Consider the following 14989-nt stretch of genomic DNA (forward strand, 5'->3'; position numbering starts at 1 on the left):
ATGCCATGGTGTGGACAGACTCTTAACAACTCCTTATATCTCTCCCAAGCTTCAAAAAGTGATTCTCCTTGGTTTTGAGTAAATTTAGTTATTTGGTTTCGAAGAACAGCAGTCTTACTAGGGGAAAATATCTAGCAAGGAATACTCTCCTAAGGTCTTCCCAAGTAGTTATTGAGTTAGCTGGAAGTGAATCTAACCATGAACGTGCTCTATCTCTGAGGGAGAAAGGAAATAATCTTAAACGAATCGCATCAGGTGAAGCACCGTTGGATTTAAAGGTGTCATCCAGTTGGATAAAGACTTTTAAATATTGATTTGGGTTCTCAGCAGCGAGACCCACGAATTGGTTATGTTGCACTAATTGCAGTAAAGATGGTTTTAGTTCAAAATTGTTGGCAGGAATGAGGGGGTTTACTATACTAGAACTAGGTTCCTCGTCAGAGGGTTGGGAAAATTCCTTAAGATGTCTCCGGTCGCGATTCTCGGCCATAGCTTTCTTAATTCGGACGATTAAGAGATGTGTACAAATGTAACGTTCGGGTTCCGCTAAAGGATCTACTAAATTTCCGGTACTACGGGTTCTTCGCATTTACCGGCTAATAATGCCTTAGTCTAGACGGTGTAACAACAGGGTACGAAATTTGACGAAGTTGGTCCCCGGCAACGGCACCAAAAACTTGATCGCTATATTCGCAAGTGCACGAATCGCGTCAGAGTAATATAAAAGATTATCGATCCCACAGAGATCAAATCGTCAATCTATCGATTACTATTGTTAGGATGTTTATCTAAGGCGGTACAAATGAGATAATGATGTCGCAAAATAACAGTAAATAAAGAAAATGATAAATACAGTGCAGATAAAGATAAACTTGAATGTATTTCACGTCAGTTAAACGATGCTTCGATTGTCTAAATAGAACTACTTATGGGGCAATATTTTCTACTCTTGTAAAGAATCCATTTAACAGGAACTGTCGCTTTCGCGTATTCAGAACCGAGTTTACCCTTAAATTAAGGCCTTTTACTGTCACTTATAAAAGGTGCGCAGAACGCTAAAGTAGTAAACCTATTTTTAAGAAATAAGACTCGTAAGCTTAGTTGAAAAGTGATTTTGATTCGTAAAGTTTACCCAAGGAGTTTCCTGATTTAAAATCTATCAACGTATCCGAAAACAGTTTAAAAAATCGTTTTTCCTTAAAGTGGTAAAAATTGCTACTTAACTAAGCCAGGGTGCTTTCGCACTCCTTGAGTAGTTAAAATTAACCAAGTTTGTTTCAGAAAACTCGAATTAAAAATTAAAACAGCCCCTAAAGCATTTCTACAGATGTAATATATGAAACATCTCTTTAACCGCGATCCTTACATTCTAACCTTTGAAAGATTTAGCCAGACATGGTAATACAAACAAATACAACGATATTGAACATGATGAAAAGAAGTTTAGAATGTAAGGCATGAAGAACAAATAAAGCGTGTAAAACAATTAAAACGGGCAATAAAGATAATGGCGAGAAAATTAAATAAAGTAAAGACAATGACAGGAAATTAAATAAAGTAAAGCATGGCAAGGAATTAAATAAAGTAAGGCATGGAAAGGAATTAAATAAAGTAAGGCATGACAAGGAATTAAATAAAGTAAGGCATGACAAGTAAAATAAAAAGGCGATTAAATTAGAACCTGCTCCAAACGGAGGCTTTAAATCTGGTACAAGGAAGTAAATGAACCTTTGACTTTGAAAATAAAGATGACGACAAAATCAAAGTGCTCCAACTCAATTACACTAAGGTGCGATAACCCCTCGATGTGATGGATTACCGCTTTTACAGATGATATTATAGTCTTATTGTTGTAAACTAAGTTGGATACTTTAGAAGTGAACTAGAACGACCTATTTATAGAGGAACTTAATAGCATGCAAAGACCAGGATGCCCTTCAACTGCTCTTTAGTGGGAATGTGGAATTCAAAGGTGGCGCCCGTCACCCCTCCATGGCGCCCGCCATGTGAGTAAATGGGGAAGTTCATGGGGTCGTGGCAGTTTCCTCCTGGTTGAGGGCTGATGTGTCATGGCTTCTCCTATAACGGCCGATATGCAGAACGCCACGAGTACAATATTTGCAGAAAACCCTAATTTTTTGGTCTTTTTGCTTCGTTTCTTGTAAAAAGGTCCTGAAAGAGCTAAATACCTGAAAACAACAAAAAAGAAAGCATAACACAAGAAAAATGATAATAAAGACCTAATAAACATGTGCAATCCGAGTCAAATACGCGGTGTGATTCAATGTGATCATACACTTACTATTTTTTCGATCAGAAAGGCTTCGTTAAAGTTGAATGTCGTCAATGGAGGCGTCGTCATCAACAAGTCTTAACCAACGTTGTCATGCCAATCGAAACTAAACTAACTCATAATTATATGCATTGATATAGATTGGTTACAATTGAATTTTTCTCCGAAGATATGTATTTATACGACCCATGCCAAATCACTTACACACACAAGCTTCAACATCTAACCCCTAACAAAATTACCAAACCACTTACACATAACACCATACCCAATAAAACTACCAAACCACTTATACATAACACCATACCCAACAAAATTATCAACTCATAAACACCCAAACCCATAATTAATACATATCACACACCCAATAAAAAAACCAAGAACATACCCCATACCACCACCACCACCATGATTATTATCAAAACACCCAACAAACATATGTCGCCAATACATCACCATACCATATATGAAACACCCAAGGAACATATGACACCAACATTTTCTACCCTGGTAAAACACTTTAACATCATAATACCAAAACATCAAACAAACATATGGCTACCAAACACCACAACAATCATTTCTTCATTTCCCTAACAAAGCATTTACACCAAGGTCACCATTCAATCGACCATGTCGCTCATTAATAACTCCATCAACCCAAACAACATAACCCAACTACAATGACATAGACAACGAACTCAGTTACAGCAACGCGTCAATGCATACACAATACTATATATAATTACACTAACTTATTAGGGAATTTGGTGATGGTGATACTCTAGGGACTTTGTTTAAAACACATGGAATGAATCAACATATATTTGTACGAGAAAGGATACTTAGGGGATGTGGAACCGATGGAATGTATGATCAAGCGGGTCGTCATCGTTAGTGTAAAAAATATTCTCGTATGTAATTTAATTCAAATTAAATATTAATATATTTTATTCAAAAAAATTTAATTAGCTAATCCGATTAAAATATAAAAAATTGTATCCAACACACAGTGACGAAGCAAGAAAGTTTAATTTGTGGGGACAAAAATTTTATATAAACTTATAGTATTTTTTTTTACTCTCTAATAAGGCTCTTTTGCGTTTTTTTCCTTTAATATAATATTTTTTACAAATTTTTAAATACATTAAATATAATTTTATAAGACTTCATAGTATTGTATCTTAATATTAGATTTATTTTGGTTTTTTAACATAAAAAATATTTAGATTGATCCCTTAACTATTTAAAATGTACTATGTTAGTCATTTTCGTCTAATTAGCGACGAAAAAATTTAAAAATTGATGACTAATTTTGTCACTAATCAGACAAAGAAACTAACATGATATATTTTAAAAAGTTAAGGGACCAATATAAATATTTTAAAGCTAATTGACAAAATGAATATGATATTAACATACGAGACCAAAAAGAATAGTAAATATTTATATAAATATATTATTTATTAAAACCATTAATTCATTTTAATTTGTCTCTAATAAAATAATTTTTGTGATTTTTTTTTAAATACATCAAACTGAAATAAAATTTGGTAATGATTATATATATATATATATATATATATATATATATATATATATATATATATATATATACTAAAATAAACAAAAATAATGATATTAATATGTTAAATTATAATTAGGGGTATTCATGGGTGCGGATCAATCCGTAAACCCAATCACTCAATCCAACTCAAATCTTATCTTTACTCAATCAAATCATGTATGTGTTCAATCTGAACCAATTCATTCAAATTTATTGGTATCGGTTCAGATAAAAGATTTTGAAATTTTAAATTCGTGAAATTGCGAACCCAAACCATTGACATGTAATGTTATTTTCATTTTATTTTTTATAAACTATTTAGCATAATCTTTAAAATGCATATATATTTTTTAATATAATTATAATTTTTATTAATTGAAAGAATTTAAGTCTAAATTAAATTTGAGAGATCAAATTTCTTTATTCAAAGGGAGATACATCTTAATCTTTAAATCATATTTTACATCATTTTTGAAAGAGTTTTTAAATATTAAACGATATATTTTATTAAAATTAAATACTAAAATTTTATGATTTTTTTAATGTTTTTGTAAAATAAGTGTGTTAATTGAATTGATGTTTTATTTAAATTTTAAAAATTAAATTTAGTGAATGACCCGCAAACTCAACCAACTCAACTCAACTCATTGATGATCAAATTGATTTGGTTCGAGTTTAATGTTAAAAGTACGGGTTGAACATTAAATCCAAGCCAAATATTATTGATTGAGTTTGGTATTTGATTTAATCAAATTAGACTCTACCTAACTTGCGAACACGGCTAAGAGCCTATTTGGTTAGGGGATTTTAGAGGGAAGGGGAAGAAATATTTTAAATTAACTATGTTTGGTTCAATTTTTTTATGAGGGGAGGAGATATTTTAAATTAAGTATATTTGGTTCAATTTTTTATGAGAGGAGGGGAGGGGAAGTGATATTTTAAATTAAGTATGTTTGGTTCAATTTTTTATTCACTTTTATTTATTACTTTGTTTGTAATAACTTAATTTATTTATAAATTGTTGTGTTGTATTACGTATCGATATATAATTGTAGTATATGAGTTATATATTATTTAGAACTTAATTTCATAAATATTTTATATGATTAGATGGATCATCAAGATGATAAAATGGTTCATCGAAAGATTGATCATATAATAAATCTATGATATTTATTAATATTTTATTTACACTTTAATATATTTCAGAATATTTAAACTATTAAATATTTTGTGTTTGATTATCTATGTTGTTTATGAACTAACAATTTTATTTTTGTGAATATCATTTTATTTTTATTTTATTTAGCAAGAGTGTTATAATATATTAAGGGTAAAAATGTTAAGTATTTTTAAAACTCCTCTCCTCCCCTTCCCTTGTGAACCAAACATATTTTTGATTAAAACTTCTCTCTCTTCTTTCTTCCATCTCTTTTGAACCAAACATACATTTTAATTAAAATATCTCTCCTTCCCTCCCCTCCCCTTTATTAAAATATCTCTTATGTCATCCGTTGAATCAAACATACATTTAATTAAAATACATCCATTTACCTTTCTTCCCATCTCCTCCCTTTTATTGAAATCCCTCCACTCCCCTCCACTATGTTGAATCAAACAGACCCTAATTTAATATATATGATTACTTATTTAAATGCTACTCGTATTAATGTTAGTATGTTAAAAGATTGTAGGTGAAAAATGAATAGCTAACATTGTACAATATAGCATGATACTGCAATTTAATATTTTAAATCGGGGCACATGCCCACATTGCACTACATGTAGCTCTGTCGTCACTGCGAAGACAGACAGATGAATTAACTGTTCTTCTTTAAGTTAATGCATAAGCGTCAATTGAATTGACTTGGCTTATAGAAGGCGCCGATTCAATTGGTTTGCCTCTAATTTGTCCAATACAAATGTCAATCCAATTGGCGTGTACTCTGCATTGTAATTTTTTTTTTAAATCATTCGTAGTTGTTTTAGTAAAAAGCGAGTATCATCTGTGCACAATTGGAGAGACTAATCTCTCAAGTCGAGTAAGATATAATGGGTGTCAAAATTCTCCCTAAAAAAATTTAATATTGTTGCATGCCCAATATTGAATTCGAATTCAAAACATCTAATAAAGTTAAAAAAAGATTATTTACCATTTTTTTAAAATAAAAAAACCTAGATTAATTCAAAAAACAATAAAATACAAAACGATAGCTCGAATTCAGCCCACAAAATAAAAAGACAAAACAACTCAATCCTAAGAAAACATTATATCAGCTATATGTGATCTAAGAATTAGACTAGTCGACCCTCTGTTGTTGATGATCATATTAATTATCTTCTCATCAATGTTTCTATTATTTACATTTTGCCCATTTTATTCAAGTACTTTTAAACTTTTTTAAACTTTTAAATGTTGATTGTATGAAAATTAACTAGAAAACATAATTAGTTGAAAAAAATTGTTAGAAAACATGATTTTGAAAAGAAAAAAAATTCCTTCAATTTTTTCTTTAAAGTAAAGGAATAAAAAGTATTCACTTGCCGTTTGGGTTGGGTTGGGACTTGAGAATGAAAGGAAAGAATAGTAAAATAATACAACAATAATGCAAGAGATAAATCATAGATATAGCCTCAGAAGAATAAAAACACCTAAAAAACCGAGGGTTTTTTTCTTCCTGTGTTATGATTTACTACTTCTACTACTAGCTATATGGAGCCTTTCTAGTTGTAGTAAAAATAATTGTTTTTCAGGATGGTTGAAAATCTTGTTTGAATTCCAATTTTGATTTTGATTGGACCAAACACATCTCTTCCTAGCTAAATATACTAGTAGTATCTTTTATGAATGCATGTGAAATTTACAGCCCAAACAAAGCAGAGTTTGGTGAGATTCTACTTCACCAAATGTTCAGATAGAATAGGAAAATGTCTTATTTTGACCACTCAACAGAACACCAACTTTTGTCTTTTCTATTTTACTATTAATTAGAAAAAATCGAACTCCTACACACTGATCTGATATACATATGTTTTTTTTTATAAATATAATTTAATTTATTTATAAAAATATTTATATCAATAATATATATTTTTATTTATAAAAATATTATACTAATAATATTTTTTTTATTTATAAAAATATTTATATCGACAATATATTCTTTTTCATTTATATTGGATCAATAACAATTTTTTTTCGTATATAAAAATAACATCATTTATAATATATTTAGATTAACGATATATTTTTCCTCACATATAAAAATAAAATTTAGTATAAAAGAATTAAAAAAAATTCCGTATATATAGATTTTTTCCGTATATAAAAATATTTATCTCATATATTTTATTATATTATCAAAGACAAAAAAGTATTATTATGATAAATTAAGGTAAATTCTTTAAAAAAATGAATATTTTCTCGTTAAAATTATTTATTTTATTTTTTAATAATCATTTTTAGATTTTCTAATATTAGTGAAATCACAAATATAGATTGACAAAAAAAAAGAAATCATAAATATAGAGATTCATTATTAAAATCATTTTTTAAAATTATATATGAAATTATAATAATTAAATTAAATTAATATTTATATTTGATCGATGATAAAAACAATATATTTTATAAACATAATTTATCTTAAATAAGATTTTTGTATCTAATTTTATATAAAGAGATATTTGTCCTTTTACGTATAGGTAATAGCAAAATGAATGTGTTAATTAATTGGTTCATAACCAAGAAAGGAGAAGAGGTGTAACACTGAAACATGAATTTGTTCATCTTATTAAATGGAAAACAATATGAGATGAATAGCAGAAAATGAATTTTTTCAAAACTTTGGAGATTAATGGTTTATTTTAATAAAATAGAGATATAAGATTGCACTAAATTAAAAAATGAAGTGAGAAAGTGTATTGTGATTCTAGTATTTAAGAAAGTGTAATTCATAAAGTGATAGAGTTAAAAAAATTTATCCAAATAAATATTTAAATAGCATATTTGTTCACCTATTTTTTAAATTAATCCATTTTTAAATATCAAAACAAATGAGACGTCAATCCAATTGAAATTGTGTATGATACATAAGACGAGTCGTCAATCCAATTGACGATAATGTACAATTAGATTGATGTCTTATTTTATGTATTGTACATAGAAGTCAATTGAATTCACACATTCTTTATATTAAAATATTTTTTTATTCAAAAATAAGTTATTTTAAAAAATAAATTAGTTTTAATATTTATTTTAAAAAATAAATTATTTAGATAAAAAATTTCATAAAACTACCTTGAAAAATATCAGTATACGGTAACACACAACTTAAAAAGTAACTAGTCAATAATAATTAGATTTTTGGAATATTTATTAGCTTTATATATTTGTTTTTAGTTATAGTAACATATTCAAAAATAAATACTATAGAATTATAAAATTGTTTTTTTGGAGCAATATAGTAAAAATCAACAATAAAAATATTTTTTTAGATATATTTAAAAAATAATTTTTTCAGATACACATTTTCAACATTATCTCAATTTTGTTAAGAAAATACATTTCCTATTAGTTACACAAGATTTCCATCAAATTCTTCTTCATTAATATATATTTGATTATCATCATCTCTATATGTGTCAAACATCCAATCTCATTACCCTATATTTTAATCTTGAATTTAAATTTTTAATCAAGCTATATTAGTAATAGTATCTTATCATTAATTATTATAATCATTAATTAATATCAAATTTTATGAATAAATATGTTCGTGATCCTTTTAAATATATATTTTTTAATCTTTTAAAATATCTATTTCAAAAAAAATAATTTAAATTTCTCATCCATACTTTTAGTCCTTAATACTAAAATCATCGCTAAAGTTGCGGTTAATTCAGTCGCTAAATAATAAGTCGTCTCTAAAACCGCCACGAATTCAGTTGTTAAATTGTAAAAATCCTCACTAAATCGTAGAAGAGACCAAAAATATAGATGAAAAATTTTAAAAGGACCGTTCTTTTTGAAAGAAATATTTTAATGGGTTAAAAATAAAATTTAAGATGCTTAATTGGATTATAAATTCAAAATTTTATAATAGCAGCATTATGATATACACTTAAAGGATTTTTATATTTTATATTATACATTAATTAATATCATAATTATTTATTCTTTTCACAGTTAAACTGATTTACATTCTTAACTATATTAATAAATATAATTTAGTTGTGATTTTAATTCAATTTTAATTTATATAAAAAATCAATTTTTAAATATGAGAAAAAATTTGAATTCAAAATAAAATAAAATATTATTACCCAATTGAATATAATCATTAAAAAAAACAATAAAGTAATTACAACATGGAAACAATCTAATACTCTCACAAACATATTGGTGTCATAAAAACACATTAATTATAATAAAAAAAATTATGTGATATAAAATAACTAAAAAAAAAAGAAAACAACATAATGCTTCAACAATCCTAACTTGCATGTGTGTGTGAGCGGCTATAAAAAGAGAGATTGATGATGATGCTCACTGTGGCGATAGCTAGTAGTACGACAGGAACGGTGACACTGATGTGTCGGTGTGCATGATCATGTGAGGTTGGTCAGAGATACTAATTTTGGAGGCGCGAGACGGTGGTGATGATGCTCATGGTGGCTATAGCTGGTTGCAGCGACGACGACAACTATCAGTAGCGAAAAATAGAACTAAAAAATTAGGTATTGTCTCGGCTAATCACCAACATCCTAAAATTCCACATACAAATTATCGCTTAATTTAATAAAAAGTATAACACATAGGGTGTCACATACATCAAACATATATTATTTTGTAAAACGGATTACATTAATTCACATAAAAGCTCACCTTCACTTATGGTATCATCGCAACGAAATCATCATTAAATAATTATTAAAGGTATAACATCTTATGATATTTAATCTCAAACTTAAACTTTCATAACATAAATAAAAGGAGTGGTATGAATCAACTCAAACAAATCAGTCAGAGTCTCCACAAAACAAAAATGGTATTTTACTTCAAAATAAGCAACATAATAATTAAAATAAACATTCTCAACCCGATGTTACATAATCAGAGCAAGACATCACTAATCAAAAAGATAAATCAAGGATGTACTCCAATAGCCAACTTCCATTTATTTCAGTGAGATCTACTCCTGAGTATCTACAAATGCCCATGTAACGACAACATTCAAATAGAACGGGTGAGAAACAACATTCAATATAAACAACATAAGGAATGCTAAGGTAGAGAAACATATAATAAGTATACATTTATTATACAATCAACAATAACATATTCTCACACCCAAATCATCAACACCATTATACACAACATCATAATCATCATCAACAACATACATAACAATATTTTAATCATACATAATCGTATTTCATGCATCCATTTTATTTATGCTATGCGACTCATGACAATGACAATAACTCATATGCATGTGGTACCATATCACCAAAAGGTTCCTTAACGAACTGAGTTCACCTTACTCGAACCCTGAATCCACCCTGCTCGGATTCGGGAAAAGTCACCAATCCACCTTGCTTGGATTGAAACTTGCCTCTTTCATCAACAACAACGATATCATGAATGCATGTCAAACACGTCAATGCAACAACAACATAATGTTCAAAATCCTCTTTCGACAATAAACAAAACATACATGGACCCAACAATAATAGTCCTCCCTACCCAAACTATTATTCACCGATCACAACAACAACAACAATATTATTCTCAACAACACGACTTAACATTATATACCATATGCAAACATTAATTAATATTACTACAACCAACAAGAACATCAATTCCAGCAACTCAATAATATTACAATCACCAATATTCGATAATGTTAATTCGTCATACATCAACTTCTCATTATTGTAACTCAACGGTTTGTTAGTCATTCATACATACCTTCACAATTATCCCTATATGAGACACTTGAATGTTACTCAACTATTTCACCAAGGACTTCCATGAGGTAGATCTGTACGTTAACTATCCAACGCTTCGAACCGCGTCTTAATCCGAGTCATAAAGCTCAAGTTACGCTTGAAAATGTCTCACTTAGTATAAATCCAGGGAGCTGCTACGGCCTTCCGTAGCACGTGTTATGGCCCGTAGCGCTTCCCTAGCCAAAAACTCCCCTTTTGGCTCGCCTTTGGCCCATAAATCAGATAGTTGTTACAGCCGGCCGTAGCATGTGCTACAGTCCGTAGCAGAGCCTAAAAAACCATATTTTTCTCGCGATTTTGTGCTATCGCTCTTGTTTTTCAGCCGTCCATTCGATCCCAAACCCCATATTTTGACCCCTAACAGTCTTGAATCATACCCTACATCATGGTACATGAAAACATATGGATTTTTATCATCTCTTAACATCTAAATCAACAATACATCATGCTCATCATCTATAAATCACCATTAACACACTTCATGGTCACATTCACATACCCATAAATTCATGATAAATCAACATACTTTCAGCCACACAATGACATATATAAACATTTCAAATCATCATTCAATCATGGGTTTATAAGAAACCACAACAATCACTCATTTAGTCATTGTAAAGACATAAACCCTAAGGAGAGGAAGAATCTTTCTTCTCTACCCCATCATGCAATACACTTAGATTGAATGCTCTTTCTCCCCCCTCACCTGAATTTTCCAGCAACAATTGATCGATTCTTGAAGTTTTCTCTCCTAAGCCTTTGTTGCTCGTTTCTCTCGCCATAACCTTCTTTTCTCCAATTCCAAAAGTTTCACGTACTGTGAACGTTTTCCCTCACTCCTCTCATTATAAATCAAAACCTAATTCTATCTTTCTAATATTCCACAAAGGTCCAACTTATTACTAACTTACATTATTTATTTTGATTTTTCACAATTCACACTTTCCAACCCAAACTCATTATTTTTCATTTAATTTAAATAAATTAAATAACCTATTATTATTCAATTATTATTAAATTAATTCTATTTAGTTCTAAATAGTTTACATTCTCTCTAAATCCTTAACCTTGAGGCCATGCACCCTTATGACCCACCCTTAATTAATTATTGCCCACAACAAATCAAATACTTTCATATAATTTTAATTAATTAAAATTCTAATTAATTCTAAACAATTATCCAACCTCTTACTCTTCCCCCTATACCTCCACCTCAAGGACACTTATCCCCACAGCCACACAACAAGTAAATACATCACACAAAAGTCACAATTAAATTAAATTATCTACCAAAAACAGGGCGTTACAACTCTACCCCACTAATAGGATTTTCGCCCTCAAAAATTTCTTAAGCAACATAGTCGGATATGAGTCTCTCATCTGGCCCTCAAGTTTCCAAACCACACATGTACTCTTATAATAACGGCATGTTGAACCAACTCCCCGCACCTGAAACATCTTAGAGAAGTAAAAGCTTCTCCCTCACTTGTTTCAAACTCGTTCCTGCAAACTAGTGGTAAGAAAAACAAACGAGTACCGATAGTGTTTTCACACACATGTCACATACAAGAGAACATACACATTATAACAACTTGGACGGACGAATGGACCTGCTCTGATACCACTATGTAACACCCTAAAAATCACATACAAATTATTGCATAATTTAATAAAAAGTACAACGACATAGGGTGTCACACACATCAAACATATCCTGCTTAACACGGGTTAAGTTAATTCATATAAAACATGTCATCGCATGTTCGCCTTTATTTAGGATATCATCGTAGCATAATCATCATTAAATAATTATTAAAGGTATAACATCTCATGACATTCAGTCTCAAACTTAAACTTTCATAACATAAATAAAAAGAGTTGTATCAATCAACTCAAACGAATAAGTTAGAATCTCCATGAAACAAAAACGGTATTTAACTTAACATAAGCAACGTAATAAGTAAAACAAGCATTCTCAACCCGATGTTACATAATTAGATCAAGACATCACTAATCAAAACTATTAACTAAGGAAGTAATCCATGAGAGAACTTCCACTTACTTCAGCGAGATATACTCTTGAGTATCTGCATGATGCCCATGTAAAGGCCACATTTATATAGAATGGGTGAGAAATAATATTCAATATAAACAATGTAAGGAATGCTAAGGTAGAGAAACATACAATAAGTATACATTTATTACACAATCAATGTGTAATAAATGTCTCTCTATGTTATCTATCTAACTCTTCAAACTGCACCTCAATCCGAGTCACGAAACTCAACTTACGCTCGAAAGTGTCTCATTTAATACAAATCCAGGAAGCTGCTTCGGCCCCGTAGCGCTTCCCATCCAAAAAACCCATTTTGGCTCGTCTCGGGTCAAGAGACCAAAGGGCTGATATGGCTTCCCATAGCACATGCTACAGCTCATAGTAGAGCCCAGAAAACCATATTTTCTCGCGATTTTATGCGTTCGCTCTTGCTTTTCAGTCGTCCAATTGACCCCAAACCCCATGTTTTGACCTCTAACAGTCTCAAATCATACCCTATATCATGATACATAAAAATATATGAATTTTTATCATCTCTTAACATCTAACTCAACAATATATCATGTTCATCATCTCTAAATCACCATTAACACACTTCATGGTCACAAGTTTCACACATTCATCAATGGAAGAAATTCATACCCATAAATTCATGATAAATCAACTTACTTCCCGCCACACAATCACATATATAAACATTTCAAATCATCATTCAATCATGGATTTATGAGAAACTACAACAATCATTCATTTAATCATTATAAATACATAAACCTAAGGAGATTAAGGACATCTTTTTTCTATCATATCATGCAATACACCTAGATTGAATTCTCATTCTCCCTCCTTATCTGAATTTTCCATCAATAATTGATTGATTCTTAAACTTTTCTCTCATGAGCCTTCTCTTGCCCTTTCTCTTGTGCTAGCCTTCTTTTTCTCCAATTCCAAAAGTTTCTCGTACTGTGAACTTTTTTCCTCACTCCCCTCATTATAAATCAAACCCTAATTCTATCTTTCTAATATTCCACTAAGGCCCAACTTATTACTAACTTACATTATTTATTTTAATTTTTCATAATTCACACTTTTCACCCCAAACTCATTATTTTCCATTTAATTTAAATAAATTAAATAACCTACTATTATTCAATTATTATTAAATTATTTCTAGTTAATTCTAAAGAGTCTTCATTCTCTCTAAAGCCTTAACCTCAAGGTCATGCACCCTTATGACCCACCCTTAATTAATTTCTACCCACAATAAAGCAAATACCTTCATATAATTTTAATTAATTAAAATTCCAATTAATTCTAAACAATTATCCAACCTCTTACTCTCTCTCTCTCTCCCTATACCTCCACCTCAAGGACACTTACCCACAACCCCACAATAAGTAAATACATCACGCAAAAGGCATAATTAAATTAAACAAAATACCGTGTTCTTATTTTGACACAAAGTAGCTGACAATCAGAACAAACAAAATAGTTGAATAGCAAATCAAAATACAGTGCAAAAATAAGGTATAATTCGAAAATAAGGACAAAAAGAAAATGACAAAGCAGGAATAAGTCATATCCATATTTTCAGATACCACTATACAAGAATGCCTTAATGAAGAACCAAAAAAGATAGAATTGCCAGAATTGAAAGAACGCATAAAATGAAGAAGTATTTTCATTATTTTTTTTGTTCCTCTTAAAACCTTCTGAATTTTTTTGATTTGAGCTCCTAGAAAATTCTGAATGTTTTTTATTTGAGCTCCTAGAAAATTCTGAATGAAAATAAAAATGGAAATCAAAAGGGAAATCAAAAGCATTCTGATTGCTCATATTAATCTTAACTAGTCAGAAAGAAGGAGAAAAATTAATAACAAGGCAAATACAGTTATTTGCATATGAATATACAAGAATACCTTAATGAAGATCCAAAGAATATAGAATCGCCAGAATTTAATAGGACTCATAAAATTCAGAATTTTATTTCTTATAATTCTTCCTATTGCTCATATTATTTTTATTTTGATTCTTCGTAGCGTAGTGATAATGT

General features: G+C 29.7%; 1 non-coding gene across 1 annotated transcript; it reads left to right on the forward strand.

Moving 5' to 3' along the window:
* LOC127124877 (small nucleolar RNA R71) lies at positions 1–107 on the forward strand. Its single transcript, XR_007804356.1, has one exon. It is a non-coding gene; the product is annotated as a small nucleolar RNA R71 (small nucleolar RNA).
* Positions 108–14989: the final 14882 nt, after the last annotated feature.

The sequence above is a fragment of the Lathyrus oleraceus genome, chromosome 2, assembly GCF_024323335.1.
Source record: "Lathyrus oleraceus cultivar Zhongwan6 chromosome 2, CAAS_Psat_ZW6_1.0, whole genome shotgun sequence".
NCBI lineage: Eukaryota > Viridiplantae > Streptophyta > Magnoliopsida > Fabales > Fabaceae > Lathyrus > Lathyrus oleraceus.